The 17,504-nt window shown below is 38.9% G+C and overlaps 1 protein-coding gene and 1 pseudogene across 1 annotated transcript in view; both read right to left on the bottom strand.

Annotated features, from left to right (window-relative positions):
• Window positions 1-17,504, bottom strand: part of LOC148948151 (uncharacterized) — a 430,626-nt gene that overhangs the window by 169,617 nt on the left and 243,505 nt on the right. The gene's annotated exons all lie outside the window — the stretch shown is intronic.
• LOC148948153 (protein CFDP2 pseudogene) lies at window positions 11,779-12,213 on the bottom strand (annotated as a pseudogene).

Here is a 17,504-nt window from a genome sequence, read left to right as displayed (position 1 = left end):
CATAGGGATACTAAATAGGATTGCGTAACAGCGTGCAAAGGTTGCATTTGCATTTACTTACAAAGTATTCATGATCATGAACTTGAATTGGAGTCTCCTAGGTGGAAAATTGAGACAAAGAAGGCAACCACATTCTTAAAATGGCTTCTAAAAAAATGAATAGTAGTGTATCGACCATTTACCAATATTTGATATTTCAAGTAGAGCTCAGAACCTGAATTGTCGAATTTGGGAAAGAAAAAAAATCCTTTTTCTTAGGATAGGTTAGGAGATCCCCGTTTGGTTCCCGGGAATGGGGTATTGTAAGCACTGGATGATTTTGACTAGAAAAAAGACGTTTTTGGGGGGATCAGATGGGATATGTCGAAACCTTAAATAAATTAAGACAATTTTGTGTCTTTGGAAATATGTTCCGCTAGGTTAAAGATGTAGCATGGAAGTATGACTTCTGTAAGAGGAGGTAAAGTTAGTGGTAGTTACCCTATTTTTGGAAAAAGCATTTTCACTTTTGACCTCTTTTATATTTGGTCTATGGATACTAGAGAAAATCATAATTCAGGCCAAAATGTGACAACTATTCATTGATAAAATTAAAGTAATAGCACCATCTAAGAAGTATTGATAGGAATAAATGGCATTGCCCATAGGATTTAGGATATTGTTGAAAATAAAGGGCACTGCCGATAGGATTTAAAATATCCGTGAAATACAGGATATGGATTATGGAAATTATATAAAACTACTATTTGTAACGTAGCAACACGCCAGCTTAAACTGGTAGTAGTTTGTAATTTTTCTGTCTTCGACCATATAGATAAATTCAGAATGTTCCTAAAGTTCAAATTTTAATCAGTCGAATTTTTTTACTTAGACAACTGACGTAATATTTTTTCCTCGGATGAATTTTTTTTTATTTGACATTGATTTTCAATCTCCCTCTGCTACTGAATTTTTTGGCACCTTCAAATACTCTTTTAAGAATTACCTTATAATTTGTAAAAATGTCTCTCATATCTTTACCAATATACAATTATGACTGTCAGTAATGGAAAAGCGATACGACTGAGCCGTTATTTATTTGGGGACGCCACGCTTGAATGATAAAAGTAAAAATAAAACCTGAAACTTCTGAAGGATAAACGGAAAGGCTTATATTAAAACCAAGTTGTACTCAAGTATTTTTTAATAACTTTTACCAGATCCAGGATATACGACCAAAACGTTCTACTACATTTCGGAAAACGAAATTGAATATTTATTTTCTATTTACTTTCAGAATAAGGTTAATTCAACCATTGGCCTGGATGAAGTGAAGCAAATACAAGTTTCCTTGCAAGAAGAAAAAAAGAAAAGATCTAACAACATATTGGACATTGACTTTTAATATTTTTACGCTCTTTATATATATAATAGGACTTCATTAGGAATAATAGGACTCAGTAGGAATAATATTCAAAAAAAATACGAAAATTGTAAATTGATTATCGCGACCAAAAGTCTCAGGGGTTCAATTAAGAAGTAGTATAAGGAGAAATTGAGTTACAATTGATCTTAGTAAATTTGTGTTTCTCTTCTCTTGTTCATTTTACAACAACAATAATACTAAGATTCTAAATTGAGGAGATTGTAAGGGGGCCTTATTTTTGTGCAACTTGGGTAAATCAATTTCAGTGAAACTTGGAATCCCCTTTCTCTAATAGATCAGAAATAAAGGGAAAATTTCAAATTGGCTTAAAGTTGAACATAACTTTGCTTTCCGTAACTAGTCATAGATCATGTAATGATATTTCTTTGTTCAAGTATTGAATGACTTTTGAACCCGTGATAAATATTTAAGGACTCAATTTAGACCAGTTTGTTATAAAACAGAGGAATGCAAGGCTTCAAAATGCAGGAAAAAAACTACTTGTTAACAAAAATATTGGCGATTGTCTAAAAGAATATGGGAAAGGTCGCTAAGCGAATAAAGTACCAAGTTAAATAAAATAAACGAATCTGAAAAAAAATCAAGTAGTTTTGCCTCGGAAACAAAGAATACGAGTAAGTGAAGTTCTTTATTAAGTAGAATAAAAAGCTACCACTAGCCTGTATAATTTCCCTTTGAGAATGATATTTAAATCAACTAATAAGCTTCAGAAAGATTTCTGTCGCTTAGGCTAGACCCAGGTATCATACTAAATTAAACCATTACTTATATTTGAGACCCTTAAACTGAAATTAGAGTCAGGGCGAAAATTCCCTTTTGAGGGTCGTTAATAGACTTATAAAGGTTTTATTAATTAAAGGATGCGTAATCAAATTTAAGCGGATTAAAAGCAGAAAAATGCTAAATTAATGCTAAATTAAAAGCAGAAAAATTCTAAAATAATAATGCTAAATTAATTTAATACTTACATATGAGATATTTAAACTGAAATTAGAGTCAGGGCGAAAATTCCATGTTGAGGGTTGTCAATAGACTTATAAAGGGTTTATTAATTAAAGAATTCGTAGTCTAATTAAAACAGATTAAAAGCAGAAAAATACACGCACAAATAGCTTAGGACTCTAGATTTTATCATATTTGGTGTTTGGGCTTATATTTCTGTTAGTGTATCATAATTAGCCAATGCTTGGGCATTTGGCCATTTAGAAAAGGGATAGCATTTTAAAGATTAAAATAGTCCAAATTAATTTAGTCCCAAGCCCAGAACATAATTTGCACTTTACTGAAAAAATATAAATGTTTTTACTTTCATGACTTTAATAAATCAAATAATATTAACATTTTGATTATTAAATATCAGTATATACATATTAAACTGACAATTCACATTTATTTGTATTTTTTTTTCAGTAAAGTGCAAATTATGGTCTGTTCTTGGGAAGGCATAGGGGTTTTAAACCCATATCATGTTAATTTCTGCTCGTTTTGAGTTTGACTCGGTTATTTATTGTAATTTCTGTTCGTTTTGGGTTTCATTTATTTATCGATGCTGATTGGTAGTAATTTCACGCTTGGTAGATTAATTGATTTTATTTTTGCTCATTTTTGGTTTAATGTAATTTTTTACTGTTCTTTGAAAAACTTATTTTGTGGAAAAGTTTTTTAATTAATTTCTGTTCATTTTATATTGACACAGTCTTTTCAGGGAAAAAGAAAATAATCCTTTAAATCTTTTCTTTTTTAAGACTTTATAGTTTTACATGCTATTTGTAAGCTGGAGAAATATTTTCAGCCATTCTTAACAACTTACACCCTTTTAAAAATCTAAACACAAATAGTAGTGTTTAATTTAGTTTCATACCTCCTCTAGTTGACCTGAAATAGAAAGCTTGATACCATTCGCAAAAAAACCTGTTTAATTTATTTGATAGCTTGGATACACTTATGCTATTTTGAATCGGTTGAATTTTAAGAGCAGAAGTAGCCCCGAAAGTTTGAACATAATACCCTCAGTCGTTCTTGGGATGGTTGATATGTCTTATTGGGAATTAGCATTGAAACAGTGCATTTTGATTTAATCTTAAGGCAAAATTTAGTTTTTAAACATAATGGGCAAATAGGAGGGTGGGCGTGGGTAGGGGACTAGTTGCCCTTCAATCACTTTCAACTATTGAAAAAGGCATTAAACGGGGTTACTATGAACTAAAAGCACCTTTTTTCTCCTTTATTTCGCAATAAATTTTGTAAATGGTAACATAACAACCTAGAAACACATTTACATACGTATTTATGACCGCTGAAGAGGGTGGACAATACAAATTTTTTCTATCGCATTCCACAGGTCCATATTTTTTTTTTTAAATGGATTTTAAAGTTACCCACACTTCGTCCAACTTTGAACGACGTTATTTTACTTTACATACTGTTCATGTAGTTTCCTAATTTGTTCAAAGTTGGCCATCCTTTCGGTAAGTTTTAACAACTACTTATTTACAAAGTTTTTCTTCTAAGATTCAATGTAAAAAAAAGTCGCTTATATTGAACAAAATTAAGAAAAATACAGAAAATTAGACTAAGATTATGTCAAAAAACCGAATATGCAGAAAAATCCCTGAGAACCGAAGGCTAGAATTGTGTTCTTTGCAAAGTTTTTTGTATGACTTGGTAACTTCAAGATGCCCTATAATTTGGAAAAGGCCAAGCCCTTTTATACGAGTGGTCCAGCGAAAACATGTCTTTCTTCGACAACAATGACATCACCTTTCTTGAGCCAGTTGTAACTGAAATCATCATTGCTCACACGTTCTATAAATTATAACTTCACCATCCCTTCATCTGGAAAGTCTTCTGTTCGCTCAATTTAGAAATCTTTCTCATAGAACACAGCGTAGAAGTCAGACAGTTTAATTGGGAGATCCGAGAACTTCTTACAAGCAGCATTGTCACCGCCCTCATGTTCACTGTTCTGACCTTTATCCTAATTAAGTTCACTGGAATCGTCTCAAACTCTTTCCACCAAGTCGTCTGATGCGTCATCAGATGAGCAGTCTAGATTTACGACTTCTCATAACCTTTTCCCGATCCCTTCCCTTTATTCGGCTTCATTTTAGCTTTGCCAGATTTTACTTCACTCGTCCTTAAATCCTCAAGATGTTCATCTTCTCTGTCACTCGATTCAGCTAGTGATTTTCCGGGAGCCTTGTAAAGCTTTGTTCGCTTACGCAACACAGGACCAACAGTGAAAAACTACCTTTTTTCAAAGGAAGTTATCAAAGAATAACCAACTGTCTCACGGATTTCGTCATTTACCTCCTATCAGGAATCTTTTCGATGCAACGCTTTCTGTCAAAGCATGTTATGAACCTATTTTGAAGGTTGACAATGTCATCCTTTGCCAGCTCTTCCCAGAGGGGCTTCAATAGCTTCGGAGACACTTCCTTTTGGACTGAATTTTCGGCAGGGTTTTGCATCCTGTATTCTTCGAGGGTTCTTCTCCACATTCGTTTAGTCAGCCCAAAGAATGAAGACTATTCTTTTCAATAGTCTATTTTATAAGATTTTAATAATAACTTATATACCCCAAGGGCATAACTTATAACCCTTGCCCTGAAGACTGTTCGGGGAGTGTACTGCTCAAAGGTATAATTTCCTGAACTTTAAACTGCGTGGAACAAAATGACTATCTAAAAATTTTGATTGGATATGTTTGGGGAAATGGTGGGCGTGGAAGGGGTATTAGTTGCCTTCCAATCACTTTTGACTATCAAAAAGGGCATTAGCCATTTCAATTTCCAATCAAATGAGCTTTTTTTGAAGTTTGTACGACAACGCTTTCTATAAAAAAAAAACTTTATATGCCCCCAGAGCAAACCTTACAACCCTTGCCCTGAGGGCTGTGGAGGAGTATCCTCCTCAAAATCATAATTTCCATCTGAAATCCACAACACTGAACAAAATGACTATCTAAAAATTTTTATTGGATGTGTTTGAGGAAAAGGTGGGCGAGAGGGGGGGGGGGTTAGGCTAGTTGCCCTCAAATCACTTTCGACTATTAAAAAAGCCCTTGCCCCAAAGACTCTGGCGGAGTGTCCTGCTCAAAGGTATAATTTCCTTAACTTAAACTGCGTGGAACAAAATGGCTATCTCAAAATTTTGATGGATGTGTTTTGGGAAAATGGTGGGCGTGGAAGGGGTGTTAGTTGCCTTCCAATTACTTTTGACTATTAAAAAGGGCACTAGCCATTTCATTTTATGATCAAATGAGTCCTTTTTCAAGTTTTTAATCGATTGAACCCTTTTTAAAAGTTTATACGAAAACTCATTCCGTAAAAACTTTAAATTTCCCCAGGGCATAACTTACAACCCTTGTCCTGAGGGCTTTGAAGTGGTTTTCATCCTCAAAGACCTAATTTACAGAACTTAAAACTACGTTGAATAAATTGTCTATCTCAAAATTTTGATTGGATGTGTTTGGGGAAAAGGTGGGCGTGATAGGGAGGTTAGTTGCCCTCCCATGACTTTTGACAATTAAAAAGGGCGCTAGACATTTTTAATAGTCGAAAGCTACGGGCACAACTTACATCCCTTGCCCCGAGGGTTGTGGGGGAGTGTCCTCTTCAAAAACAAATTTTCTATCTGGAAATTAACTACGCAGAACAAAATGGCTATCTCAAAATTATGATTGTGTGTGTTTGGGGGAATGATGGGCGTTGGAGAGGGGGGAGGTAGTTGCCCTCCAATTACAATCGACTATTAAAATGGGCACTAGCCCTTCGAATTTCCAATCGACAGAGCCTTTTTTGAAGTTTCTACGACAATACCTTCTATAAAAACCTTATATGCTCCCAGGGCATAACTTAAAATCCTTGCCCCGAGTGTTTTGGGGGAATGTCCTCCTCAAAAAGATATTTTCTATCTGGAAATCAACTACGCTGAACAAAATGGCTATCTCAAAATTTTGATTGGATGTGTTTGGGGGAATGATGGGCATGGGAGGGGGTTGCTAGTTGCCCTCCAATCACTTTCTACTATTAAAAAGGGCACTTTTTGAAGCCCTTTTCAAAGTTTCGACAACAACTCCTTCGATACGAAGTGTCGGAGTATGGAGAAAAAAATACTACATTGTGGCGATAGAAGGGGGCTAGTTGCCCTGAAATCACTTTCGACTATTAAAAAGGCACTAGACTTTTGAATTTCAAATCGAATGAGCCTTTTTCAAGTTTCTACGACAAAAATTTCAATAAAAACTTATATGCTCCCAGGGCATAACTTATAACCCTTGCCCTGAAGACTCTGGGGAGTGTCCTGATCATATGCACAATTTCCTTAGTTTTAACTCTGTTAAAAAATGAGTAAAATAATAATATCGATGGGATGTTTTTGGGGAAATGGTGGGCGTGAAAAGAGTATTACCCACCTTGCACTCACTTTCTGGTATTGGAAAGGACTCAACCCATTTCATTTTCTAATAAAATGAGCCTTCTTTGAAGTTTCTAAGACAACGCATTCTATAAAAACTTCATATACCCCACGGCATAACTTACAAGCCTTATCCTGAGGGCTCTGAGGGGGTTCTCATCCTCAAAGACCTAATTTACAGAACTTAAAACTACGTTGAATAAAATGGCCATCTCAAAATTTTGATTGGATGTGTATGGGAAAAAGACGGGCGTGAGAGGGCGGTTAGTTGCAATTCAATCACTTTCGACTTGCAAAAAGGGCACTAGCCCTTAGAATTTCCAATCTAATGAGCCTTTTTTTAAGTTTCTACGACAACGCCTTCTATAAAAACCTTATATGCCCCAGGGCATAACTTGCAACCCTTGCTCTGAGGGTTGTGGGGGTGTGTCCTCCTCAAAACCATATTTTCCATCTGGAAATCCACTACGCTGAACTAAATGGCTATCTCAATATTTTGCTTGGATGTGTTTGGGAGAATAATGGGCGTGAGGGGGGCTAGTTGCCCTCCAATCACTTTCGACTATTAAAAAGGGCACTATCCCTTTGAATTTCAATCAAATGATCCTTTTTTGAAGCTTCTACGACTAAACCATCTATAAAAGAATTATATGCCCCCAGTGGATAACTTAAAACCCGTGCCCAGAGAGTTGTGGGGGAGTGTCCTCCTCAAAAAGATATTTTCTATCTTGGAATGAACTGCGCTGAACAAAATGGCTATCTCAAAATTTTTATTGGATGTGTTCTGGGGAATGATGGGCGTGGAGGGGGGGGGGGCTAGTTGCCCTCCAATCACTCTCAACTGTTAAAAAGGGCACTAGCCACTCCAATTTCCAATCGAATGAGCCATTTTCGAAGTTTCTACGACAACTCCTTCGTTACGAAATGCCCGGGTATGGAGAATAAAAAGAAAAAAATATAATACATTTTTCCCACATCGTTCTTTACTTAGGCAGCGCTATGGCGCTGGCTATGATACTTACTAGATATGTAGTCGGCTGCAAGCGGTAGTCGCAAAGACCTGGACGAATAGGTCTGACGCCTTGCGTAGCAAACGTAGCTAATCACCAATAAATAACCAAGATAGATGTGGAGCTCAGCAACGGTAAGACTAACCTCATAGCCATTTTTCTCGTAGTGTAGCTATTAGAATTGCGAACTCTCTTCACCTGGATTTAAAAAGTCGTTAATGCTTCAAAACGGTCAGCAGCTTCTACCTCCTCGTTTCGATTTGAGAGCACTCTTACTTTCCATAGACTCGCATTGGAAAGCACTTTAGTTTTCCTGACAAAACTGTCTGCTTACCGATGGTGTAAAATGGTCGCTTCTAGCCGTGTCACAGCTACCTTTTGGCTTGGCTGATATATTAGCAGCTGATTTCTAACTAGAACAAGTTCTAATCCTTTTTAATGAAGGTGGTAACTCTTCGGCATTTGAATCGGTTTCGCTTACAGGCAATCGGTTGAGTAATTAAGCCAAGTTTTGGCCAAAGAAAGTGTCTACCACTTCAGATGGGACCCAGGTTGGGTCTCAACCGTCCTCTTCATCACTTGTAAGATCTAGATCTAACTCTTCATAATTGATATCAGTTTCCTCGTCAAATATGATTTTGATGGGTTTTTCGTCAGTCAACTTACTTCGCATCTGGGCAAGATAATTTACTTTAGCATTATCAGTTTTTCTTCATTTTTTTACGGTAGATAACAGACGGGCCGATTCTACAACAAGGACATTATGAACGAGATCATCATCTACCTAAATCAGAGTGATAATATCCACTTTTACAGTTAGGTACCTCTCCAAATGTATTAATATTAGTAGAGCACTGTCCTCGGACATAGACAGGGGTGATTCTGCATTAGGAGCGAATTTGGCCAGTGTCTTTATGTGTTGAAAAAAAGATGATGGCCAGAAAACCTGAACTAAATGCTTTTAAAACATAAAAAAACAGCCAGCGTATAGGCAATAGGCCAGATAATTCTGGAGAAAAATTCCCGCAGCTCAAAAACTTCTAGGTTAGATACAATAAAATTCAAAATTTGAATTCACCTTTTACGTATAAGTACATGTACAATAAATGTTTCTGATATTGAATGTCACCCGTCGCAGGTTTTTGAAAACCTTCGGTAAACGCCTTTTGAGAAGAGATAGCACTAAAGTCCTGGTAAAAAAAACGTTAATCTTCAGCTGGAGGTGAGTTTAGGAAAAGTGTCCTCATAAAGCCCCAGTGCCTGCGAGAGGGTTACTGAGAAAGCAACAGCCATTTCCAATGATAGAGGTTTCGCTCAATGGGCTCTTGAAGCATTAGAAATAAAAAAACATATTTTTGTAGGTTTATCAATTAATAGAAATACTGGGAATATAAATATTGATCCTATTTGATTTATTTTAAAAAAATGAACCAATATTTAAAAATAAAGTATTGCAAGATGTCCCACAGGTTCGTTCAAATAACAAACCTAAGCGAATAGCAGCATCAGAACCTTTGCATAAATTTATGTTGCTATAACTTATTCCTAGTTCATTTGCTATTTTAAAATGTTTAATCCAGTTACTTTTGTAAGGTGGTTTCACGAAGGTATTTTCAAATTAGAAATGTTAAGTAATTGTATATTATATGTTTTAGGTTACTTACTTTACTTTCTTTACTTTCGGCGGGAACCAGACGATGAACTGTCCTGCCCGGCACCAAAGGATCTTGGGATGACTTCCGACGACCACTTGGACCTGTCGGCTGCAGCTTCTCCGGCGATCTTCAGCCAGTCTTTGTCCCATCTCCGACCGTGTCTCCTGAATCCTCCCCACTGTTCCAGGTCCTCCTTGAATTTTTGCCACAGGTTCTTCTTTTGTCCTTCTGTTTTACGTTTCCAGGAGGGGGCTGGTTCGCAGACAAGAACGTCTCGACATATCGTGCCTTCGGGACGGCGCAATGTGTGGCCGAGGAGCTTCAGGCGACGTCTTTTAATGATAAGCGATAGCTCTTCTGATTGCCCACAGCGACTCCTTACTTCACTATTGGAAATCCTGTCCCAGCTCTTAATGCGGAGGATGTAACGAAGGTAGCGGGGGTCGAACACGTCCAAAGTTCTCGCATCTTCAGTCTTGATCGGCCATGTCTTGCAAGTATACAGAAGTACTGCTCCAACAGTTGCACCATAGATTCTGAATTTTGTTTTGGTTGAGATCTCCCGTCTGGTCCATAATGTTTTTTTTCAGACTATTAAAGACTCCCCAGGCTTTTGCTATGCGGGCCGAGATATCCCTTTCAGCTCCGCCATCTGGTGTTATGATAGAGCCAAGATACTTGAATTCCTCAACGTTTTCTATTGGCTCACCGTCGAGGGTAACTTGCCAAGGAGCAGGTTGGTTGAGAGCCAATACTTTAGTCTTTGCGCCGCTGATGGCCAGTCCGATGCGTTTTGAGACCTCATAGGTATCGTCGATCATGCCTTGTAAGCTGTCGGCGGTAGTTTCCAGCTCAGCAACGTCGTCTGCGAAGTCCAGATCTGTCAGGGGCTGGAGGAAACCAGTTATTTGTCCGAAGACTATTCCGCTGTGGTTTCTCATTGCATTATACTTGATCCAGTCTATTGCGTAGTTGAATAATATAGGCAAAAGAGGGAATCCCTGCTTTACCCCAAACTCCACTGGAAACTTAGGGGTGTCATTGCCGGAAACACGGACGCAAGTCTCAGTGTCCTTATACGCACTTCGGAGTATCTCAATGATCTCCTGTAGCGCACCGTCTTCAGCCATAATTCTCCATAGCTCCTCACTGATGAGAGAGTCGAAGGCAGCTGCAAAGTCAATAAAGGCGATGAGAAGGGGTAGATGAAACCTGCTGAACTGCTGAAGGATGAGGCGAATCGTCAATATCTGTTCTGGACAGCCTCTGCCTGGTCTGAAGCCTGCTTGTTCAGGACGGGTTAACTTGTCACGTGCGTCTTTGAATCTATTCAAAAGAATGACGCAGAAGATCTTCATGGCATGTTCGATCAGGGAGATACCTCTATAGTTTCCGCAAATGGCCTTATCTCCTTTTTTGTATAGCGGAACGAGGACTGATACTTTCCAGTCTTTTGGGAAGGTCTTCTTCGTCCACAACTGGACAAACAGGTTGGTTAGGCGGCATAGTAGAGTTGGTGAGGCCTTGAACATTTCAGAAGGGATCCCATCCTCTCCAGGAGTTTTATTATTTTTCATGCACTTCAGCGCTTTTTGTACGTCCGCAATACTTGGCGGATCGAGGTTTACTGCGTAGGGCTCTCTAGCAGCACTCGAGAAGGCAGGTAGATCGCCCGGGGGTTTGACAGGGTTCAGTAGCTCAGAAAAATGCTCTCGCCAGCGTTCCATGCGTCCTTCTTCTGTTCGGATGAGTTCTCCGGACTTATCTTTCAGTGTGTCAACCTTTACAGGAGCTTTTCCAGTCGCTTCTTTCAGTAGTTTGAACAATTTCCTGCTGTTGTGGCTCCTGGACGCTTTTTCCAACTCATTCGCCAGATCTGACCAGTCCTGTTCTCTGCCCCGTTTCAGTGACTGTTTAATTGCTTTGCCGGCTACTTTTAAGGGTTCTTTTGCACCTCCCACGAGGGGTCACTTCTTCTCGACTAATTTTAAGGTGTGGTCAGAGATCCAGGCTCGTTGTTTTCGTTTTTTGTGACCAAGCACCTCCTCAGCTACGTCTTGTGTCATAATTTTTATCTGCGCCCATTCTTCATCGACGAGTGAGAGACGATTCAAGGCATCGAACCGGTTGCTTAGCTTTAACTAGAAGTCGGCTTTGATTTCCTGGCATCTCAGTTTCGACACATCGAAGCACTTCCCTGCCTTTTGTCGCTTCTTTCTACTAAGGCGGTGACGACTTTGCAAGTGAGGACATAGTGGTCAGATCCATTTCAAGATCCTATGTCTGCTCCTCTGTATACCCGGGCATCTGTGCAGGAGCTCCTCCATCTTCTGCTGACTAAGATGTGGTCGATCTGGGCTGTTGTTACACCGTCGTTCGAACGCCATGTAACGAGGTGGCGTCTTTTGTGCTCAAAGAGAGTGTTTGTGACGCATAGGTTGTTGTATCTGGCTAGCTGTAAAAGCCTTTCTCCATTGATACATCTGCCACCAACGGTGTGGCGGCCAATAACTGCTGCTGTGTCAGGGTCTACTCTGCCAAGCCGGTTGTTCCAGTCTCCAGCTACAAAGAGTATGGCACGCCTTGGTGTCTTGTCGATGATTCTTTGTAGGTCATAATAAAAGGCATCTTTGACCGCGTCACTACTGTCCCTTATCGGAGCGTACACGGCGATTATGGTTATGTGGCCTCTCAGTCTGATCATGGCGATCCTTGGTGACACTGGCTCCCAAGAGGTGACGCATGATGCAGTAGGACCATCTATTAGGAACCCAACTCCTTACTGGCCGGAACCATCATTGGGACCCGAGTTATAGAAGTGGAATGAGTCAGATTCGGAAACGGTCAACTTTTTGGACAGAACATCATTAAGTCTCGTTTCTGACAGACAACAAACGTTGATTTTATACTTCTGAAGCTCCCTTGCAAGGAGAAGTTGCGTGGATTCAAGCTTGCAGCTGCGAACACTCCACGCGCCCATATTCAGATGTTTTCTTTATAGGGCGGCTTGCATACTTGTCGGGCCAGGCACCACCCTGACCTGGTCCGCTTTGACTACCACGAACGCCGTAAAAGTAGTATCTCTCTGCAATCGATCTTCCATATCCATAGGTGTTTTATGGGAATTAACTTGACCAAAGGCTACCAAGACCCTAGGTGCCCTAGTGCGTTAGCTATTCTCTTTGTTGGACTAGGCGCCTAATAGAATGTCACTCCACTCCACCACTGTGAGGCACAATTTAGGGCTGTCCTTCTGGATCGTTAGGGACGGGGGGAGTGAATCCTTGCTCCGAGGCCCCAACCATAGCTTGGGAGCACTCATGCTTATCAGGCCTTGAAGACGCCTTGTTAGGCACGGTTAAAATATTCATTTTTGTGTGTTTTTTTTTCTTCGTTTGATTTACTGGCCATAGAGCACAATGCCGTCTTTATGTTTATTTCTTTGTATTTTATGCCAAGGCTGGCAGGTCCTCCTGAAAATATCTTATTAAATAATAACATTTATTCATTAAAAAAATTGTTCAACAAAGAGCTAAAATGACCCAAGACGAAAAAGCTCACCTCGAGTTTTTTCGTGACAGAAAAATTTTTCGGCACAAAAAACTACTCTTGAGGATCCTTTCAAGGTGCTTATAATACTAATTTTTGTCAATTTTCTAGAGAGTTCAAGGATACCCAAGGGCAGTGGTTCTCAAACTGTGGTAGGCGTACTCCTTCGGAGTACACTAAATTTTTTAGATGGTACGTGGCTGGCCAACAAAAAAAATATAAGCGTTTAATTCTAGGACTTGAGTTGTCAGAATTGTCCCTTTCTGAATCTCAAGCGGTTTCAGTGGGACAGGTTGACGTCAACGCGTCACTAAGGCTTAGTCATCAGAGTGTCTTTGAAGGCCAGCCAGTCTTTCGTGTCACAACACTGTAGTAGTATCGCTGGTTATTACAAGCACGCTGTCAGTGTTTTGTTATTTTTGTGGTGTGTTCTGTTATTCTACAGACACTCAATCCTGTTCAAACAGTACGTCAGTGTATTGATTCAGAGGCGTAAGTGAATTTTAAAATAAAAATAAATTGATAAATGACTGTAAAAGAAAGGGTAATTAAGCTATGAATAAAATTTCTGAGGCATCAACTTCACAAAATGAAAGTAGTCCCTACCGTCTTGTTACTAATAAGCAGACCAAGGACAAAAAAAAAACAACCAAAAAACTGGCAAATGAATCTAAAAGTAAAAATATGACGAGTTGTACTTAAAATTAGGTTCTACTAGGGCTGGAAGCTCAGACGAGACTAATACATAATGGGTGTTTGTTCTGAAACTTTATCAAACAAATGTATAAACCCTTCTTTTTTAAAACGCCATTTTGAAATGAAACATGAGAATTTAGTTAAAAAGAAGCTGCGGTACTTTGAACGTGTTTTGGAAGATTTTAAAAGTAGGAAAAACACAAAAAAAGTTTTCTTTTGCAGAACAAATGAAAATGCTGTAAAATCTTTCAAAATTAGTCATTTGATTTTGAAGGCTGGTAAAAAACCATACTATTTACGAAAATCTAATCCTCCCTGCCGCAGCAGAAATTAATTTCTGTATGTTTGGAGAGAAAGAGGCAAAGCGAAGTAAAACAATTCCATTGTCAAACAAAACCGTTTGAAGCAGAATTAGTGATATGGGGTATCATAGGCAGGGCTTGCGCTGCCTAAGTAAAGAACGATGTTGGCACAATGTATTATTTTTTCAGGTTTTGACCAGGGCATTTCTAATCGAAGGAGTTGTTGTAGAAACTTCGAAAAGGATTCATTCGATTGGAATGGCTAGTGCCCTTTTAAATAGTCAAAAGCGATTGGAAGACAACTAACACCCCTTCCACACCCACCATTTCCCCAAACACATCCAATCAAAATTTTGAGATAGCCATTTTGCTGAGCGTGGTTAATTTCCATACAGAAATTATGTTTTTCAGGAGGACACTCCCCTCACAGCAAGGATTGTTAGTTTTGCCTTGGGGGTATATAAGGTTTTTATAGAAAGCTTTGTCGTAGAAACTTCAAAAAGGGCTAATTCGATTGGAAATTCAAAGGGCTACTGCCCTTTTAAGTCGAAAGTGATGGGAGGGCAACTAGCCCACCTCTCACGCCCACCTTTTCCCCAAACACATCTAATCAAAATTTTTAGATATCCAATTTGTTCAACGAAGTTGTAATTTCTGGAAATTACGTATTTGTGGTTTACCCCCCCCCCCCACAACCTTCAGGGCAAGGGTGGTAAGTTATACCCTGTGAGCATATAATCTTTTTTTATAGAAAGTGTTGTCGTAGAAACGTCCATGCCCACCCCTTCCATGACTACCATTTATCAAAACACATCCAATCAAAAATGTAAGATAACCTTTTTGTTCAATATAATTGAAAGGTCCGGAAATTATATCTTTGAGGATAATGCTCCCTCACAGTCCTCAGGGCAAGGGTTGTAATTTATGCCCTGGGGACATATAAGGTTTTATTGAAAGCTCTGTCGTAGAAACTTGAAAAAGGGCTCATTCGATTTTAAATTCAAAGGGCTAGGGGCCTTTTTAATAGTCGAAAGAGATTGGAAGGCAACTAACACCCCTTCCATGCCTACCATTTATCCAAACACATCCAATCAAAATTGTGAGATAGCTTTTTTGTTCAATATAGTTGAAAGGTCCGGAAATTATATCTTGGAGGATGATACTCCCCCCACAGCACTCAGGGCAAGCGCTGTAAGTTATGCCCTGGGGGCATATAAGGTTTTTATTGAAAGCTTTATCGTAGAAACTTGAAAAAAGGCTCATTCGATTGGAAATTTAAACGGTTAGTGCCCTTTTTAATAGTCGAAAGTGATTGGAGGGCAACTAACCCCTTTCACTCCCTCCTTTTCCTCAAACACATCCAATAAAAATTTTTAGACAGTCATTTCGTTCAAAGTAGTTAAAAGTTTTGAACATTAAGTCTGGCAGGATGATACCCCCCCCCCCGACAGCACTAAGGGCAATGGTTGTAAGTTATGCCCTGGGGGAATATAAAGTTTTTTTTATAGAAATCGTTGTCGCAGCAACTTTGAAAGTGCTCATTTGATTGGAAATTCAAAGGGCTGGTGCCCTTTTTAAAATTCAAAAGCAATTGAAAGGCAACTAACACCCCTTCCATACTCACCATTTATCCAAACACATCCAATCAAAATTGTGAGATAGCCTTTTTGTTCAAAGGAGTTGAAAAGTCCAGAAATTATATGTTTAAGGATGACACTAACCCAACAGCCCTCAGGGCAAGGGTGGTAAGGATTACGCTGGGGGCATGTATGGTTTTTATAGAAAGCTTTTTCGTTAAAACTTGAAACATGGATCTTGCTACCGTAATTCGACAAGATTGGTACCCTTTGTGATATTAAACCATAATTTGAAGGCAATTCACCCCCTCGACCTTCTCACATGACCACAATCACCTACGCTAAACCTTTAGATACTGTACGTATGAGCGACTTGGGGGAATGTTTTGACACGTTGGTACTTCCTTCTGAACCCCCCCCCCACAGCACTCAGGGCACGGGTTGCAAGTTAGGCCCAGTAGAAATTTCAGGTTTTTACAGAAATCAGTGTCGCGAAAAATTGAAAACTGGATAATTCGATTGGAAATGGAATTATCTTTTTCCTTTTTTAGTAACTGAAAATGATGGGAGGGAAACTAACCCCCTCTTACGCTCACTGTATTTCCACACACAATCAAACATACGAAATAAACATTTTGAGATTGCCATTTTTTCAACATAGTTTAAGCATCCGGATATCATGTCTTTGAGGATGACAGCCCCCAAAGCCCTCAGGGCACCGTATGTAATTTATGCCCTGGGTGAATAAAATATTTTTATAGAACGGAATGTAGAAGAATATTCCAAAAGGGTTCATTTGATCGAAAGGGCTGATACCCTTTTCAAAAGTCAAAAGTGATAAGAAGGTAGCTAATCCCCCATTCACGCTCATGGTTACACCAAACACATATAAAAAATTTTGAGATATCAAATTAGTTCAATTGAGTAGAAAATTCTGGACCATATGTCCGTATCGATGTTAGCCCCCTTAACGCCCTTAGGGCCCGGGTTTTAATTTACGCCCTGGGAGCCAAAAAGGTATGTATAGAAAGCGTTGTTGCAGAAATTTCAAAAAGGGCTTATTCAATTGGAAATTGAAACGGCTAGTGCCTTTTTTAATAGTCGAAAGTGATTTGAGGGCAACTAACCCCCCTTTCACTCCCACCTTTCCTCAAACATATCCAATCAAAATTTTAGATAGCCATTATGTTCAATGTAGTTGAGTTTTGGAAATTAGGTCTTTCAGGATGATACCCCCCCCCCCCACAGCACTCAGGGCAAGGGTTGTAAGTTATTCCCTGGGGACATATAAGGTTTTTATAGAAATCATTGTCGCAGAAACTTGAAAAAGGGTTCATTCGATTGGAAATTGAAATGGCTGGGGCCCTTTTTAAGTCAAAAATGATTGGAGGCTCACGCTCACTATTTCCCCAAACACATAAAATCAAAATTTTGAGATAGCCATTTTTTCAACGTAGTTGATAGTTCTGGAAATTATGTTTTTGAGAATAACAATCCCTCCGCAGCCCTTAGGGTCAGGGTTGTAAGTTATGCCCTGGGGGCAAATAAGGGTTTTATAGAAAGCGATGTTCTAGAAACTTCAAAAAGAGCTCATTTGATTGGAAATTGAAAGAGATAGTGGCGTTACTAGTTCTCGAAAGTGATCTAAGGGCACATAACCCCCCTCTCGCGCACCACCGTTTCCAACTCCCAGAAATACAAATTTGTATTTTGGAAATTTTTTACAATCATTTGTATGTTCTACAAATGGGTTAGCTGAGTTTGACCCCCCACCCGAGCAAAGGTTGTAAGTTTTGCCCTTAGTAAAAATAAGTTTTATATATAAAGCATTGTCACAGAAATTCAATTCAATTATAAATTGAGAGGTTAGT

This window comes from Artemia sp. Qi Xiang Cuo, chromosome 10 (assembly GCF_049724085.1).
Source record: "Artemia sp. Qi Xiang Cuo chromosome 10, ASM4972408v1, whole genome shotgun sequence".
Lineage (NCBI taxonomy): Eukaryota > Metazoa > Arthropoda > Branchiopoda > Anostraca > Artemiidae > Artemia > Artemia sp. Qi Xiang Cuo.
The sequence above is the reverse complement of the archived record's forward strand: the minus strand, read 5'-3'. Positions and strand labels throughout refer to the sequence as shown.